Source organism: Artibeus jamaicensis, unplaced genomic scaffold (assembly GCF_021234435.1).
Source record: "Artibeus jamaicensis isolate MK-2021 breed Jamaican fruit bat unplaced genomic scaffold, CSHL_Jam_final contig_867, whole genome shotgun sequence".
NCBI classification, from domain to species: domain Eukaryota; kingdom Metazoa; phylum Chordata; class Mammalia; order Chiroptera; family Phyllostomidae; genus Artibeus; species Artibeus jamaicensis.
In genome coordinates this window covers 9,436,271-9,454,904 of record NW_026521995.1, presented here as the reverse complement: position 1 = coordinate 9,454,904, position 18,634 = coordinate 9,436,271, and the positions used below count along the sequence as shown (strand labels likewise).

Here is an 18,634-nt window from a genome sequence, read left to right as displayed (position 1 = left end):
CGTAGAAACATGGCCCAAATGGAAGAGCAGATCAAAACTCCAGGAAAAGAGTTAAACAAAATGGAGACAAACAACCTACTAGATGCAGAGTTCAAAACACTAGTTATAAAAATACAACCTCAAAGAACTTAGTGAGGACCTTAACAGCATAAAAAAGGATAGGTCATAAACGAAGGATACACAAACTGAAATAAAGAACAATTCACAGGGAATCAACAGTAGACTGGATCAGGCCGAGAATCAAATCAGTGATCTGGAACATAAGGAAGCGAAAAACATCCAATCAGAACAGCAAAAAGAAAAAAGAATCCAAAAAGGTAAGGATGTTTTAGCCTTAGACTCTCATTTCTTTTCACTTTCCAGGTTTTCTACAAAATTTCTTCCAACTCCTGTGGCTCTATTTCTAGTTCCCAGGTTTCAGGGTCAAACGCTTTCTGCTGCTTACCATGTATCTCCACCTGATTAGATACAAACTAAATGCACTTTCTGTCTCCTCTTAAAGTATTTTTCAAAGCTTTCGCCTCTGTTTTACCCCACCATTAGGTCTGGGCTTGCTGGTACCACAAGAGCCTCCTAAATTGTCTTCCTACCTACATTCTTACTTCTTTCCAATCTATTCTCTATTATGCAGCTAAAAAATATTTCCCTCTTTTAATTTAAGCAAATGTTAGGTTTATTGAGATGTAATTGACAAAACTATACACATTTAAAGTATACAATGTGATGACTTGACATATGTATGTATACTTTGTAAAATGATTACCACAATCAACTTAATTAACATGTCCATCACCTGACAGTTACTTTGTGGGTGTGTGGAGAGAATACTTCAGGTCTACTGTATTAGCAACTGTTAAGAACACAATACAGTACTATCGACTATAGTCACCATGCTGCACGTTATACCCTCAGAGCTTGTTCATCTTACTTTCCTGAGACAAGCGCTTCCAATTCTTAGAGGTGATTCTGCTGGTATTTATATCTCCCTATCTGTTGATAAAATGCTTATAATCTTATTTCTTGGTTGTTCAGTTTTAGGAAGTATCAAATCATTCCCACTGTGAAGGATGAAGATATATCTCTATTTCTCTCTCTCCCAATTAACATTTTGTTTAATAATTTCTCTGAGTATAAAATGCCAGGTTGAGCAGTTTCAGCCAAAATGGAGGTGTAGGTAGAAATGCTTTGCCTCCTCACACAACTAAAAGAAGGCTAATGCCAATTTAAAACAGTATAACCAGAACTGCCAGAATAGCAATCTGTATGGAACTCTGACAAACAAGGAGTTTAAGAAACATTCATCTAGACTGGTAAGAGGGGTGGATATGGGGAGATGCACACACAGCCAGGTGGGCAGAGAGGACTTGTGGCAAGACAGAGGACCACATGGGTGAGGAGGGGCTGGCTCACCCACGAACTAAAGACTCAAAACCTCTAGCTATAAATACTGCAGGGGTTGCAAAAGTGTAAGAAACTCCCAGTGTCGCAAGAGAGTTCCTTGGAAAGTGGGGCTAGAGCAAATCGAGTGAGTGGCATTGTTCCCTCTCTGACCCCTCCCCCACAGACAGTGCAACAACACAGCAAAGCAGGTTGCCCTGCCCTGGTGAACATCTAAGGCTCTGCCTCTTACAACTTAACAGGTGCACCGAGACAAAGAAATATGACCCAAATAAAAGAACAGATCAAAGCTCCAGAAAAAGAGCTAAGGGACAAGGTGATAGATAACCTATCAGATGCAGAGTTCAAAACACTGGTAATCAGGATGCTCACAGAACTGATTGAGCTCGGTCACAAAATGAAGGAAGAAATAAAGGCTACCTGAAGTGAAATAAAGCAAAATATACAGGGAACCAAGAATCACGGGAAGGAAACTGGGGCTCAAATCAGCAATTTGGAACAGAAGGAAGAAATAACATCCAACTGAAACAGAAAGAAGAAACAAGAATTCAAAAAAATGAGGAGTGGCTTTGGAACCTCCAGGATAACTTTAAACATTCCAACTTTAAACATTCAGGGGCTGAATCATAGGGGTGCCAGAAGAAGAAGAAGAAGAACAAAAAACTGAAAACTTATCGGAACAAATAATGAAGGAAAACTCCCTAAACCGGTGAAGGAAATAGACTTCCAGGAAGTCCAGGAACCTCAGAGTCCCAAAGAAATTGGACCCAAGGAAGAACACAGCAAGGCACATCGTAAGCAAGTTACTCAAGATTAAAGATAAGGAGAGAATCTTAAAAGCAGCAAGAGGGAAGGAGAGAGTTATCTACAAAGGAGTTCCTTAAGACTATCAGCTGACTTCTCAGGAAGAACCTTATAGGCAAGAAGGGGCTTGGAAGAAGTATTCCAAGTCATGAAAGGCAAGGATCTACATCTAAGATTACTCTATCCAGCAAAGCTATCCTTTAGAATAGAAGAGCAGATAAAGTGCTTCCCAGATAAAATCAATTTAAAAGAATTCATCATCACCAAGCCCTTATTATATGAAATGTTAAAGGGACTTATCTAAGAAATAGAAGATCAAAATCTAGGAACAAAAAATGACAACAAATTCATAATTATCAACAACTAAACATAAAAAAAACTAAGCAAGCAACTAGGACAGGAACAGGACCACAGAAATGGAGATCACGTGGAGGGTTATCAGTGGGGAGGGGGAGGAGGAAGAACAGGAGAAAAGGTATAGGAATAAGCAGCATAATTGGTAGGCATATAAAAGACATGAGTAGGTTAAGAATAGTATAGGAAATAGAGAAGCCAGAGAATTTACACTTATAACCCATTGACATGAACTAAGGGGGGCTGGGGAATGCTGGAGGTTCGGGGGCTGCAGGGTGGAGGGGGCAAAAAGGGGAGAAAAAATGGGACATCTATAATAACATAATTGATAAAATATACTTAAAAATAGAATAAAAAATAAAATCAAATTCCAGGTTGATACTGAGTCATGTTCCACTTTCTTCTGGTTTCCAAAGTTGGTGTGAAGAAATCCAAAGCTACTTATGATCCTTTGTTTGTAATCTGTTTTTATATTTTTCTCTATGGAAACAAGGTTTGGAAAATTCACAATGAAGTGTTCCAGCCTATTTTCATTCATTTGCTATGTGGTGGACGTCATCAAGCTAGAAACTCTTGTGTTTTAGAAACCAGGATATTTTCTGCAATTATTTTTCTGAGATTTCCTAATTTACTTTACTCTGCTCTTTCCCCCTGAACTCTTATTATTTAGGTGTTTACCTTCACTATACAGTTACATATATTTTCCTTTTTTATGTTTTATCTTTTATTTTTGCCCTTTCTGAAAAAAAAATCCTCAACTTTCCCTTCCAGTGTTTTAACTGAGTTCAGTTGTCATCTCTCCCCAATAGTTCATGAATGATCTTTATGTAAATCTAGTCGTGTTTTGTCTACGCTTCAAGTCCTTCGGTGGCTCCCTGTTGTCCACAAGATAAAGCCCAACCTCGCATGACACACGAGGCCCTTCACACACTGTCCATCACACATTATCACCACTAGACAGTCAGCCAAATAGGCCAGCTCTCACATGCCTCCACAATTATTCACGCAATGGCTTCTCTTCCCTATACAATTCCTATTTAACTTTGCAAAGTCTACCTGGACAGTTAGAAAAATTCCTGTTGAGGTGTCCATTATCTACTCCTAATACTCTTTGACTGACTCTGTCTTAGCATGTAGCATCTGTTTAAATTGTCTGCTTTTTCCTCAAATTTGTAAGTTTCTTGATGCCAGGGACAATCCCATATTTATCTTTATATTTCTACTACTCAGAAGTGACTTTGTATATAGTAAGATTTAATAAATGTTTACCAAATTAATAAGTGAATAATCCTATAAAAACAAGAATACTAGAAATTATCTAACAATACTTGCACAGTTCCATCTAGTGCTTCTCATACCATTTAAATATTTATTTCCTAGATAAGTTTCTAAAATTCTGAATCATTTTTTAATGAATAGCAAGTTTGAAGTATGAAGCAATGTCTTATTAATTATGCCATTGCTCTCCTGTTCCATAACTTAAAGTGACAGAACACTGTTAATTTTTTTCAGCAATGAATTTCCTTTGATCTCTACCAATTGCCTGGTTGTATTTTTCGAGGGACTGAGTCACTCCTAAAATGATTTTAAAATTGTCTTGTGTAAGTGTAAAACATCTCCTAGTTTCTTCCATCTCTCTGGTCAGGCCTGGGTTTTTTCAAAAACAACAGTGCTCTGGGTGTCACTGCCCACAGGTAGCAAGTCCCAGGAAACGGGGATTTCCAACGCGACCTCATTTGTGGACAATGCCGCTGGTCCACTAAAAGGTCCCTGTGCATTTTAGTTAAGTCAAGAAAGACCCAAGGTTTAGGCAACTTTTAACACACAAGTACCCTTCCATTTCTTATTTATTCAAATGTAGAATAAAAGTGTTAAGACAGACATTTGGTTCTTTCTGTACTAAACAGAGCATCCTTGGGATTTCCTGCCTGGCTTCTCAGTGCATAAAAGAATGAAGAAGTCCATCAGGCTATGAGGTTATCATCATGATGAAGACAAAGCATTTCAAAAAAGAATTGGACCACTTGGTAACAGAGGACACTTGGGAGGAAAGTAAACACCACAAAATACAGGGGCTGTCATTTGCATGTCCATGACATAAATCCAGATTGTGAATCTTCATTATTTCCTTCCCTTCATTCTGGCTGCCGGTGTTTCAATTAGTTTGAATTTAATTCATTACTGCTAACGTGTCTACACTCTGCCACAAAACCATCTTTGAGCTAAGCAGGTTAACAGAAAATTGATATAACATCATTTTGGATTCCTGACATTCCTTTCCTCTCTTTTTCTTTTTCTTTTTTTCAGTAGTTGACTAAATGTTATTAAGGAATATTTGGTTTTCCAATATAATGAATCGCATAATAATAATTAACATTTGTTGATTATTAATTTGTGTCACAAGGCTCTACATTTTTAAAACTCATTTCATCCTAACAAAACTCTAAGATTAGCACTGTTATTCTGTTTTATAAAAAATTTCCTTTCCCCCTTTAAAAAAATCTTTAAAAATCTCTTTTTAGAGAGGAAAAGGGAGGGGGAGAGAGAGGGAGAGAAACATCAATGTGTGCCTTTTGTGTGCTCCCTACTGGGGACCTAGCCTGCAACCCAGGCACGTGCCCTACACTGTGAATCCAATTGGTGACCCTTTGGTTTGCATGCCAACACTCAACCCACTGAGCCTCATCAGCCAGGACTCATTTCATCTCTTAAAGCTAACCTGCAGCCAAGCACCAAAGGGTTTCGGTTTCATCACTAGAGACTAACCAGTGGACTTTCAACAAACTCTGCTTTCTGCTTCCCTTCTAACCTCCTCACAACATGGCCACTACGGCCCACTTTACTCTCAGCTCTGCTTCCATCTCTAGCTTCTTCCTTTTTGACTAAAGTTTCTGCATTAAATTAAAATCCCATCAATTAGCTTTACAATGACTGTTCAATTAAAAAAACACTGCTCTATTTCCTGCTAACTTCATCCATGCTTTATATTTTTCATGTTCTTGTAGGTGTATGAACAGTCCCTTAATGAATGATTCTGGTAATTTTTCTTCCTTTTTTAAAGTAATTCAAAACTTCAGCTTTTCCCTGGAGCACTCTAATCACAGATTTTCAGCATTACCTACATTTAAAAAAATTCCATGTCCCCTATGGCATTTATCCAACACTTAGGTTACTATAAAATTATTCTCTCCAACATGGAGAAAGCTAAATAAAAATAAATGTACACGCCTCTCTCGTATTCTATAACACCAATTCCCCTCCTTGAAGGCAACAACTCTTAGTACCTTTGTGGGTATACTTTCAGAAACAGTCGTCTGTGTGTTTACCAACTAACATGTATAGATACAAGGTCTTTCTGTAAAACGTCCGGCCATTGTTAATAGAACAAGAACGATTTGCATGACATCAACATAAGCTGGCAGCCAAGAAGAGTGGACTGGAATGCACATGTGTGAACAACGATGACTTCACTGTACTAGTTAATGGGGGCGGTAGATGCCCTTGAATAAGCATGTGTACTGTGTGGTTGACACATTAAAAATCAGTGAGTAGAGCAATGAATCTGCATCAAATTTTGCATTAAGGTTGAACATTCCACTAAGTACACTATTTGGATGACTCAGAAGGCTATAGCTACTGTTTGGGCAGCTTCATTATGACAACATGCCTGCTCATGCATCAAGTCTCACGCAGAGTTTGTTGGCAAAACATCAAATCACTCAGGTAACTCAGCTCCCCTACAACCCATATTCAATGGCTTGTGACTTCTGGCTTTTCCCAAAATTAAAATCACCTTTAAAAAGGAAGTGATTTCAGGCCATCAATGAGATCCAGGAAAATACAACACAGCAGTTGATGGAAACTGGGAGAACTGTGTGACATCCCAAGGTGCCTACTTTGAAGGAGACTGAGGAGTCATGGTCCTAGGTGCAATGTTTCCTGTATCTTGTATCTTCTTCAATAAATGTCTCTATTTTTCATATGACATGGCTGGATACCTTCTGGACTTTCTAGACCTTGTAAATGCTCTACCCCTCTTTCTGCTAACCAGAGTAGATTACATATGCTACCTTTTTTTACTAATTAACTGACAATGAGATTGTTCTCAGCTTTTTGCACTTACAAAGCTGCAGTGTGCATTCTAATGCATGCGTCTTTGCTGGCATGTATAAGGTTTATCTGGGTTGATTTAAAAATTTTTTAAATATATTTTATTAATTATGCCATTACAGTTGTTCTATTCCCCCCTTCATTCCCCTCTACCCTGCACAACCCCTCCCCCATCATTCCCCCCTTTAGTTTATGACCACGTGTCTCAAGTTCTTTAGCTTCTGTATTTCCCATACTATTCTTGCCCTCCCCCTATCTATTTTCTACCTACCATCTAAGCTATTTATTTTCTGTACCTTCTCCCCCCTTCTCCTTCTTCCCACTCCCCTGTTGCTAACCCTCCAGGTGATCTTCATTTCTATGGTTCTGCTCCTGATCTAGCTGTCCTCTTAGTTTGCTTTTGTTTTAGGTGTGGTTCTTAATAACTGTGAGTTTGCCGTTTTTTCACTGTTCATCTTTTTTATCTTCTTTTTCTTAGGTAAGTCCCTTTCACATTTCGTATAATAAGGGCTTGGTGATGATGAACTCCTTGAATTTGATCTTATCTGAGAAGCACTTTATCCGCCCTTCCATTCTAAATGAAAGTTTTGCTGGATAGAGTAATCTTGGTTGTAGGTCTTTGGATTTCATGACTTGGAATACCTCTTTCCAGACCCTTCTTGCCTGTAGGGTCTCTTCTGAAAAATCTGCTGACAGTCTGATAGGAACTCCTTTGTAGGTGACTGTCCCCTTATCTCTTGCTGCTTCTAGGATTCTCTCTTTCATTTGAATCTTGGCCAATGTAATGATGATGTGCCTTGGTGTGTTCCTTCTTGGGTCCAATTTCTTTGGGACTCTCTGTGCTTCCTGGATTTCCTGGAAGTCTATTTCCTTTGCCAGATTGGGGAAATTCTCCTTTATTATTTGTTCAAATAAGTTTTCCACTTGTGGGTGTTCCTCTTCCCCTTCTGGTACCCCTATAATTCGAATGTTGGAACATTTAAAGATGTCCTGAATGTTCCTAATCCTCTCCTTCTTTTTTTGAATTCTTGTTTCTTCATCATTTTCTGTTTGGTCAGTTTTTTCTTCCTTCTGGTCCACTCCCTTGATTTGAGTCCCAATTTCCTTTCCAATACTATTGGTTCCCTACATTTCCCTTCATTTCACTTAGTTTAGCCTTCATATGTTCCTCTAATTTGTGACTAAAATTAACCAGTTCTGTGAGCATCCTGATCACCAATGTTTTGAACTGTGCATCTGAAAGTTTGGCTATTTCTTCATCACTTAGATTTATCATCTCTGGGGCTCTGAGTTGTTCTTGAGCCATGTTTTGATCTGTTTGTGCCTGTTACATATAAGGAGTGGAGCCTTAGTTGTTCACCAGGGCGGGGCCACCCAGGTCACTGGTTTGTGACGCTGAGAATGTGTGACCGCAATCAGCCCTCAGTGGGTCCGCCCGCTTCTCCACACTTGGAATCCGCCCACCGCTGCTGGCGCACCTGGGTCCCGCGTCCAGCTAGGTCTGGTGGATCTTTTCTGTCCGACCCCGCTCTGCTGCTGGCTCTGCCCCTCTTACCGGTTTGGCTGAAGGGTTCGTTGTTGTCAGACTTCCATGTAGTTCAATTTTCTGTGGTTTGGCTGCGTTTCTGTTGCTAAAACTTTGTTGTTTTTAAACTTGGTTGTGCGAGAAGGTGCAGTGCTTCCACCTACACCTCCATCTTGGCAGAAGTCTTAAAATTTTTATAGATATTGCCAAATTTTGATTCAATGAAGTCGTACTAATTTATTCACTAAAGTATGAGAGTGCCTCAAAACCACTATGTACAAAAAGTACCACATGGATTTTTCAATCAACTATTGAAAAACTTCACAAATTCCAGCATGCCTGGATATTTTTCTCAACTTCGGCCGAGAATGCAAACACTGCTCTTTGTTGAAACATAGAAACCCTGACAATAAAATAAAAAGCAAGTGTCAGTCTCAAGGATCAGAAGGGTGCCTGTTTATGGAAAGTCCCTGACAGACGGGGAAAGGGGAAACAGTTAGTGCAAGAGACAGCGTGGCTGCCCAGTGTCCCCCAGAGGAAGTGGGCACCGGTGTCACAGAGCTGGGCCATGTAGTTTGTGGCAGCACGTTCTGGCGATGACAATGGAAAGACAAAGTGATTTCCTAATTGAAAAAGACATCTGGATTTTAAAAAAGAGGAGAAAAAAACTCTGCATATTTTAAAAACCAGGCTTATAAAAATGTTTTTATCTTTAAGAAATTATAGAATGTACAGTATAACTTAATAGATAACTTTATGGTGGTGCCCCTTTGTCTAAAAAGAAAGCGTTCTGACTGAGGTGCTACCAGCTGAAGATCAGGTGAACCCAATTAACTCAATTTTTACGTGTTCGGACCAGTGGTTTATTTTAAATGTACACTACTCCCAAGTCCTTTAGGGTACCACATGGAAAAACCATAAACAAGCTATAAAGGTCATGACATTAATTTTCTTGTCATTCTCATGCTTTAAATAGGCATCAAAAAACTAAAAAAATCTTGTCCTCTGGGAAGGAAGGCAAATCTGAAACCAATTATTGTAATACTATTAAATTAAACACGGTGACCCTAGCTAAATTTATTTTGGTACCTTTTGTTAATGAATAAACCTTCCCAAATAAGATTACCGCATCCTCTCACAGAGCAAAATGATTCACTAGAGCAGTGGTCCCCAACCTTTTTGGCACCAGAGACCAGTTTTGCGGAAGACGATTTTTCTTGGACCAGGTGGGGGACAGTTTCAGGATGGCTGGAGCGCATTACATCCAACACGCTCACCCCTGCTGCGCAACCTGGTTTCTGCTGGGCAGGGTTGGGGATCCTGGCACTAGAGCACTAGTAGAAGAGAGTAACCACTCGAAAACCTGAATTTCACGAGCCTAAAGCTTAACCAAAAAGCTTAAGAAGCATCCAGGGAATCTTTGTTCAAGGAGCGCTGCACCTGCTGGAAAGCTTGTAAATACGTGACGAGACTACTCTGCCAGGAGTCATACCTGTTTTCACTTGTTTTTTGTTGTTTAGTATTTCTCCTATTTTGTCAGCTGAGGACTAGCTCTTAACAATTGCAACTTATTTAAACCTAAAAGAAAACAAAGGGGTGGAAAATATCTCAGTAGGTTCAGTAGGTTCTTCCAAGATTCAAATGGCTTTAGATGTTTGGAAGATAAGATGGTCAACAGCAAAAGCACAGTAAACAAAAGTAAAAATAGACAAATTGTACTACATTAAAAAACAACTTCTGTGCATCAAAGGAAATAACCAAGTGAAAAGGCAACCTGTGGCATGGTAGGAAACATCTGCAAATCGCATTTCTGATAAGGCAGTAATATCCAGAATATATAAAGAACTCCTACAATTCAACAATGAAAAGAACAACGAACAGTCTGACTAAAAATGGAAGAAGGATTTCAATAGACAACTCTCCGAAGATGATAAAGAAATGGTCCACACACATATAAAAAGACTCTCAATATCCCTTACCATCAGGGAAATGCAAACAGAAATCATGGTGAGATACTACCTCATATTCACTAGGATGGTTGCTATCAAAAAATAGAATAAATATGTGTGGGTGAGGATGTGATAAAACTGGAACCTTTATGCACTGTTGGTGGGAATGAAAGAAGGTGCTACTATATGATGGTTTCTCCAAAAACTAAAAATAGAATTATCATATGATCCAGCCATTCTATCTGGGGATATATAAAAAAATAAAAGCAAAATGTCAAAGAGATATATGCACAGCCATGTTCATAGTACCATTATTTACAATAGCCAAGAAGCAACCCAAGTGTTTGTCGACAGATGAGTGGGTAAACAAAAGGTACTGGATGTATATCGTGGAATACTGTTCAGCCCTGAGAAGAAAGGAGATTCTGACATGTGCTACAACATAGACAAACCCTGAAGACATTATGCTAAGTATAATAATCCAGTCACAAAAAAACAAGTACTCTGTGACTGTACTTAGAATAGTTAAGTTCAGAGACACAGAAAGTAGAACTGGAGTTGCCAGGGGTTGCGAGGAGAAGGAAATGGAATTGGTTATTGAATGTGTAAAGTTTCAGCTTTATAAGATGAAAAAGTCCTGGAGACGGGGTTGCACAACAATGTGAATATATGTAACACCACTCAACTTAAAAATAGGATAACAGATTTTGTTGTGTGTGTGTGTTTTTTACCACAATTTAAAAAAAGTAAATATGACTGTACTAGTACTAAAAAGCATGGTCTTATAAACGACATAATTTTGGGCAAAAATGACAATCAATAAGGATGTTTTAAGAGGACAGATCTTTAATCTTTATTGGAAGCACACTGGACTTTAGCCAGGCATATATGTGTTCAACTGAGAAAAAAATAAAGTTAAAGAATACTTACAAAATCTACAATATTTATAGTAGACATATATCTATGTTAAAAGAAATAACACATTAAGGTACTGTGTAGGTTTCACTAGTTTTACTAGGTGATAGAGTATTTTCTTATCTAGCATTACACACTTAACTTCTGTGTATATTTTTGAGGAACATAATTTATACCAAAGTAAATATTGACTATAAACAGGAAATCTCGCCTAGGGCTCCTCAAGACACAGGCTAACAACACAGCTACTTTCTATTTCCCCCAAACACGAATCCCCCACGTTCTCTGGTGAGTGTATCAGGAGGCAGGGAGTTTCTTTGTTCACACTACTTTAATCTAGCAGCTCACAAAAAACTCAGTGTCACGGGGAAAGTACTTCGCTACATAACATCTTCTTGGCTGCGGGTTGGCTCAGGCAGAGGTGAGTCCCCCGCCCCACTCCGCTCAGCGCAGCGCAACTCCACTCCAGCCGCTGCCACTCTTCCTCGCCGGCCTCAGATTTGAGGGAATAAAATCAATTTAAGTGGTTGCAGATTAAAACAATTGTAGGCATGCCAGAGACTGGCTGTGAACCCTTCAATTAGCTTTGAGATTAAAGGAGCAAGGGCATGTATTCTTGGACTTCCCAAGAGTGGGGTCTGTACTTACAATGCTGATAGTGAGCCGAGCAAGCAGGCATTGGGGGCTGGGAGGCAGAGCTCTGCGCACGCAGGGCCTTGTGGGGCTTCTCTTGGGAACTTTCAGTTATACTGTAAGTATCGAAGATGCTACAGATTGTACACCTACAGATTTTATTCTCTAACACTCACACAGCATGAAATTCAAAACGGAAATACAATTATTGAGAAATCTTTTCTCATTCTGGTATACAATCTTTAAGACTCTACAAAATAAATTGGTTGCTGGTATAAATTTATTAAGCATTCAATTTCCCAATAAATGACTGGGAAGGGTATTAATTCAGTCTAACTCAATAAAGTCATATAAAATAAAAGGACAATGTTAAAGAATAAGAATTTGCTAACGGGCGCTGCTTTTGGAAAGAGGAAAATCAGTAGGCACATTTAGAAGGGAAATTAACTTTCCACTGTATCCTCTTTTGTAAACCTTCTGAATATCCTACCTTCTGGGTGAATTACCTAAAACGACATTATCGGAGATATGGATGAGAACACGGAAGCAGCTCTAGAGACACAGGAGGTTCTTAATCAAGGCTGGAGGGAAAGATGGCCATGAAATAATCTTCAGTGAAGCAAACTGTGGAACAGTGGATGTACTCTGGTCCCACCTGTCTCTAAGTCAAGGGTGAGTACCTATGGTACTTGGGCTGGTGGAGGTTCCCCTTCATTTCTGTATATGGTGTACATTATGTATATGTGTGCATGTACATACAGTTGACCCTTCAACAACATAAGTTTGAACTGTGTGGGTCCATTAATATGCAGATGTTTTTTAATAAATATATTGGGAAAATTTTGGAGACTTCCTTCCTACCATGAAGCAATTGTATTGACTATACTAGGCTATGTAAAGCCATCTTATTACTGTTTTTTTTTATTATTAATGCATGAATTGTTATACCTGTAAATAAATATGAATTTTTTCACGTTATCTTTTCATTTTTGTTGAGTTAGTAATATGTATAACATCTACAGTGTTTTATATCATATAGGCAATATTAATGTAAGTACTGGCAGATGGTTCATCCTGTAAATAGATGATAAAAACTTACAGTATTGCTAAGTACAGTACTGTACATGTATTTTTCTTCCTTAGGGTTTTAATAAAATTTTCTTTCCTCTAACTTTATTATAAGAATACAGTATATACTACCTAGAACAGACAGTTAATTGATTGCCTATATCATAAGGCTTCAGTCAACAGTAAGCTATTGTGAAGTTTTGAAGGAGCCAAAACTTTAATGCAAATTTTTGACTGTGTAGGGCAGTCAGTGCCCCTGACCCCCACTTTGCTCAAGGGTCAACTGTACATACAGATCTATTTTTATGTTAAAAAGATAAGTAACTGTTCTAAAAGAAACAGAAAAATACCCTAATTAGAAGCTACATTAAAGACATTTTTGTTCAAGAAGGACAAATATTTTGATTTTCAAGTAGTAAGTGAATGAACTAAATGGTAGTCTTTTTCTCTTTTTGTATTTTCCTCATCCCAAATTCATGGTGACCATTCGTCTCAATAAATAATTTTCTGTCAAAATCTAATGCACACAGTTCACCAGTTAACCATTTTATCTGTCAATAAAAAGCAATTAAATACATTGTGTCTACCTCAAGAAGATAGACATTAGATGTAATTTATTAAAATTCTTGTTTTGCCCTGGCTGGTGTGGCTCAGTGGACTGAGCACCAGCCTAGAACCAAGGGTCATGCATGGGTTTGGTTCCTGGTCAGGGCACATACCTGGGTTGCAGGGCAGGTCCCCGTCAGGGGGCACGGCGGGGCGTACGATAGGCAGCCAGTGTATCTATCTCTCACACATCAATGTTTCTCTTTCTCCCTCCCTTCTTGTCTCTATAAAACAAATAAATAAAATCTTCTAAAAATTCTTGTTTCAATACCTTTGTTAAATTAAAAATAATTTCAGTTTAGTAACAGACCTTTAGCTAAGGATGGATTTTCAAAATCAGCACAAAATAAACACATTTTTTTTCTAAGAAAACAATGTTCTGTGACTTCCCCCAATGAGGTTAGTTCCTCTTAGATGTCCCTATTGTACAACTTAATTCTCCTTTCCCAACACTGATTGTACTTATATTAATCTGGTGTCTGTCTTTTCTGACAGACTCAAAGTTCCGCAAGGGCAGGTTCCAAGTCTGTCTTGTTCCCATTAGCCCCAGGTCACAGAGGGAAGAAGTCTTCCAAAAGTATCTGATGAATATACCTTGAAAGACATAAACCTAAACAAAAGGAGTAGCAAGATTTACAGATATTCAAGGGCAAAACAGATCCTGAATAAAGATTATGTAACCAATCAAACAAAAAAGATCTACATCATAGTTAAAAATAGCACAAGGATAGAAGAAAAAGTTATTTGCCCAAACAATTAGTCTGACAAAATGAAAGCATATGTTCTCTATGCAAAATTGCTAAAAGCCTCCAGAGTTCTGCCTGTCTTATAAATATTACTAGGCTCCGAGTCACAAAATCTTGAAAAAATATCCACAAGTAACTTCTGAAATGGAATTATAACACTATATTCTCAAGGTATGTTATTATTGAAAAAATCATCTTATTAGCAGATTGCTTCAGAATTCATTTTATATTAAGAAGCTTTTAAATAGAATTATGGGACGGTAATATTCTTGGACACACACACACACACACATACACAGCCAGACTTTCATTTTGACAATTCTTGAAAGAAGCTCAAATCTTAATATTCTTTACTGACTATGTATGGCTTTTTGGCATGTCTACACTTATGCAATCTACTACAGTTGAATTAAATCTATTCATGAACTTGTATTCAGTTTCAACAGAATTAAACCAAAGTGGAAAGTCACAGTTTTTCTAAACCAAAACAAAAGTTTTCTGCCACATGGCTAATTAAAGTCATATGCTTTCATTTTTTAGTTTTTTGGTAATTAATACTATTTAAAATTTCTCCAATTACAGTTGACATTCAACACTGTATTAGTTTCAGGTGTACCCATAGCAGTTGACATTTATATAAACTACGCAGTGATCTGATAAGCCTCGTTCCCCCCTGGCACCAGTCGAAAATATCTTTCTTGCAAAAAATGCTTTCTTGCAAAAGCTTGCATCTTCCGCCAGAGCAGGACAGAGGACAAGGCATGAGTGCGTTCCCTCCATTGGCCCCACAAGCCAGGCATTAGGAAACTTTCTGCGGAAGGCCATCGGTGAGTATGTTCGGTGCTGTGGGCCCTACAGCCTCTGTCACAACCGCTCTCTTCTGCTGTGGTGGCACAAAGCAGCCACGCACCATGCAAAGGGCCACACGTGGTGTGTACCAGGAAAACTTTTTATTTGTGCATACTGACATTTGAATTTTACCTAATTCTCCGCTGTCACAAAATACCATCCCTTTTCGAATTTCCACCCAATAATTCAGAAATGTAAGCTTCATTCCTAGCTCACCGGCCATGTGAAAGCAGGCCCAGCTGGGTTTGAGGGTCAGTTCACTATTTCGCGGCCTAAACCAACTCTTCAGCAAACCTGGTTCGTATCACTTACTGGCAGTGGAACCTTGTCCTCACTCCCCCCAAAAAGCCCAAATGACGAAGTCAACAACAGCCCAAAAGGACTTATCTTAATTTTTAGGTGGGAGTTGGAGAGCTATTGTATTGGTCTAACAGGGGCAGCAACTAACATGAATTTTGAGCTTACTATGTTGTAAACAGGGTTTTAAGCATTTTAAGTGTGTGCTAATTTATTTCTCACCACAGCCTTGCGATGGGTATTTTATGACCACCATTTACTTATAGGGAACTAGGTACAGAGAGGTTAGGTAACTTACCTAAACTCACAGCACTAATAAATGTTGGAGCTGAGGCTGGAGACAGGAAGTGGGTTCTGCTTTGAACCACACCTGCCATGAACCTCAAAAATTTCCCCATTCTTTTTTTAAAGTTCCTATTTCAAATGACAATTCTCAGAAATTAAAACACAGAATAAGCACAGTCAGAAAACAATGTAATAGAGTTAATGGCTATCCCAAAAGAGCTAATCCTTAGATTGAGCCTATATTGACAATAATAAAAACAGAAGCTTGATTCAAATCATTGTAAGCCTTGGTGTTCTCAGGGAGAAATTAGGAACAATGGTCCTGACTCCCTCCCGTGTGAGTGGGCTCGTGGGAACACACAGTGGAGATGCCCCATAACAGGGTTGCAAAAGGCGGGTCACAGCGATTTTCTCTAAGTGACTCTCTTGACTCTCTTAATTTAAATTTGCCTCAAGCTTTGTTTACCCAAATGGCATTTATAGATTTATAATGTTTGTCTATTACAGTGATAAGGACACCTTTCCTGTAACAGTTACAGATTAATCTAAATCACAACCCATCTGCCTGACCTGTGTTCTTTGCCAGGTCTTTACATGACAGTTGGTTCTGTGTGCAGATTTTCCAAATCCATGTGGAAGCCCACTAACTAACTCCTCAAGGGTCAGTTGAAAAAAAATTTAGGGGAAAGGTAAAAATTTATTTCAGTGTAGTCTTACATTGCCAAAGTGGCTTTTAGAAATTATAATGAAACACTATCACTTTAAATAAATCCAGAATAAAAACCTCTTTGAAGAACTTGACATTTTAAAAATTCGGCTAGCCAAGGAAATAAGAATTACTAAACCTGAATTCATTCCAGTTATTCCTCCTTGGAAGGTAGTTACTTGCCAAAAAATTATTTCAGAATCTATTAGTATTACTTAACATCAAAATGAGGAAACTCAAATGGCAGATGATCTCCACAGCACTGGGGGTCATGGGCAAGGCCAAGTACATGATAATGAGATACTGAGGATGTAGATTAGGACAAAAGAAACTCCCAGAGAAATATTTATGTGGTAAATATTTTAAAAAGTCTAACTTTCTCAAATTTTTTTTGCTTTCCCAAAATGTTTGCTATCAGTGAATTATATAATTCTATATTATGTTTGACTGCTTTGGTAAGAAAAAACTATTTGTCAACAGGAAAAAAAGAAAAAGCTCTTGGCCCTGGCCAGGTAAGTCAACCGGTTAGAGCACAGTCTTGGCATGCCAAGGTTGCGGGTTCCATCCCATCAGGGCACATCGCAGGAATCAACCAATGAGTGCAGAAATAAAGTAGAACAACAATTCAATGTCCCTCTCTCTCTCTCTCTCTCTCTCTCCTTCGCTATTAAATTTTTTTTAAAGAAAAGCACTCATGTTACTTGAAGTTGCTGCTAACAAAGTATATACTGAAGGAAAATCTCTGGCTTAGAAATTGTCCTCCTGCCCATTCACTTTCAAAAGTCCAACATCTAGGAGTCCTGCCCCCCCCCTTCTCCCTCACTTCCCAGATCCAGGTTTTCACCGAGTCCTGTCGGAGCTATCTCCTAAAAAGCCCTCAGATATGTCCATTTCTTTTCATCTCCGCTGCCTGGTGGCAGCGGCTACGTCATTTCCTGAAGGAACCACTGAAAACTCTTTGACTGCTTCCCCTCCTGCTCCTTCTCTCACCAACACAGCCACAGCGATGTTCTCAGAACAAAAATTAAAACGTGCCACCTCAGACAGAAAACCACTCAGGGCTATGACGGGTCCACAAGGTATTGTCACCCAGTGCGGTGTAGGCGTGTTCCTCAGTTTCCTCCTGCACTCCTCACTCTCACTTTCTGTGTCCCAGTCACACCAGCCTTTCTCCAATTTTCTGAACGTACTTGGGTCTGCAGACGGAGTCTTTATAAATGCTGGTCCCACTCCCTGTGATGCTACATTTCTTCTCAATTAACTTGGATTCACCCTTTGCACCTCCTTATGAGAACTGTCTCTGATCTACTCTGGCTCACATACCCACGTTAATAATCTCGGTGAATTCTCTTTTCTCTTCAAGTATTTACTATCATTGTAATTTTACTTAGATGATGCCAATGACCCCCAACAGACAGGAAGTTCCAGAAGGCAGGATTCACATCCCTCTGTGTTCATAAGGTACCCTAAGCATCCGCCACAATAACAGAACACACAGATCAGTCGGTATTTATTTATATTGGTTACATAATTCCTATACCCCAAATTCATCCTTGTATACAGTTCAGTGCTTTTTAGTATAGTCACTAAGTTATCCATTTATCACCACTATCTAATTAGAGAACATCCACCACCTTAAAAAGAAACCTCATGCCAGGTACCACTCTCCCTACTCCCTGTCACTAGAAATCACTCATCCACTTGCTGTCTCTGTAGACTTGCCTACTCTGACAACTTCATATAAATCCAATTATATAATATATGGCCTTTTGCATCTTCTTTCACTTGGCTTAATATTTTCAAGTCTCAAAAGCACTGCAGCATGTATCAGAACTTCATTCCTTTTTATTGCCAAATAATATTCTACCAAATGGATATACATTTTGTTTAGCTTTCCATCAGTTGATGGACACTTGGGTCATTTCCACTTTTTGGCTGCTATGATTAATGCTGCTGCAAACATGTGTGTACGTGTTTTATGTAGACATTAATTTCTCTTGAGCGTATACCTAGAAATGGAATAGGTATATTCCATACAGGTATAGGCTGAGTCATGGGATCACTCTATGTTTAATCCTTTAAGGAATTAACAAGACTGATTTTCAAAGCAGCTGTCCATTTGTGTTCCCACCTATAACTTACAAGGTTTCCAATTTCCACATATCTTTACTAAACACTTTTTGTCTGTCCTAATTGGTGCAAAGTGTTACATCATTGTGGCTGTTCTCTAACGACTAATGATGTTGAATGCCTTTCCATGTGCTCCCTGCCATTTTGTATGTTTTCTTTGAAGAAATATATATTTAGGTCTTTAGCCCATTTTTAAGTTGGGTTTTCTGGTTGCTGTTGAGTTGTAAGAGTGCTTTATGTATTCTTGATGCAAGTCCCT

At 38.7% G+C, this 18,634-nt stretch overlaps 1 protein-coding gene across 16 annotated transcripts in view; it reads right to left on the bottom strand.

Annotated features, from left to right (window-relative positions):
- The window catches only part of ZNF438 (zinc finger protein 438), a 167,795-nt gene that overhangs the window by 36,912 nt on the left and 112,249 nt on the right, over positions 1-18,634 (bottom strand). Inside the window, exon 6 of one of the 16 annotated variants that reach the window (XM_053673475.1) lies at positions 13,476-13,586. The exons of the other annotated variants lie outside the window; for them this stretch is intronic. The gene's annotated coding sequence lies outside the window, so the exon portion shown is untranslated. The remainder of the gene's footprint in view (positions 1-13,475; positions 13,587-18,634) is intronic. 16 annotated transcript variants of the gene reach the window in all.